Genomic DNA, 534 nt, shown 5'->3' with positions numbered 1-534 from the left:
CCCCCCCCCCCCCCCCCCCAAAGACACCCGCCGCCTCTTCCGGACCCCACCCCGTAGGCAGGGCTATTCCAGCCCGGAGTAGCATTTCCTCCTCAGACCGCATCTTCCAGAAGCAGAAAATCCCAACGGCTGGCAAGACCCAGGTTCTAACCACCTGTTCTCAGAAGGAAGGAGAAGCTCACGGAGGCACCTTTCTGCAGAGGCGGGGCCGCGGCAAAGCTGTGGGAGGCGAGGGACCCGGCTCCGGATTCAAATCCAGACGCTGCCGCACCCCGTGTGAGTGGCCTCAAGCTGTCGTTTGGGCACCTACCTTAGATTTTCCCCATCAGAAGCAGATGGATCCGTATGTGTAACTTCCCAGGACTAACTGAGCTGGGAGACGTCTTTTAAGTTCCCTCCACACTAGCCGGTACCCAGCAAGGGCATAATAAGTGGTGGCTATCGTCAGATCTTTAAAAAGTGGATGACGTACCTGACCAGGCAACGCACGATGGCTAGGAAGCTATCGGTGCTCATTTATTAAATGATCGGGCC

Source organism: Crocuta crocuta, unplaced genomic scaffold (assembly GCF_008692635.1).
Source record: "Crocuta crocuta isolate KB4526 unplaced genomic scaffold, BGI_CrCroc_1.0 scaffold27, whole genome shotgun sequence".
In the NCBI taxonomy this organism is placed as follows: Eukaryota; Metazoa; Chordata; class Mammalia; order Carnivora; family Hyaenidae; genus Crocuta; species Crocuta crocuta.
Note: the sequence above shows the minus strand (reverse complement) of the source record.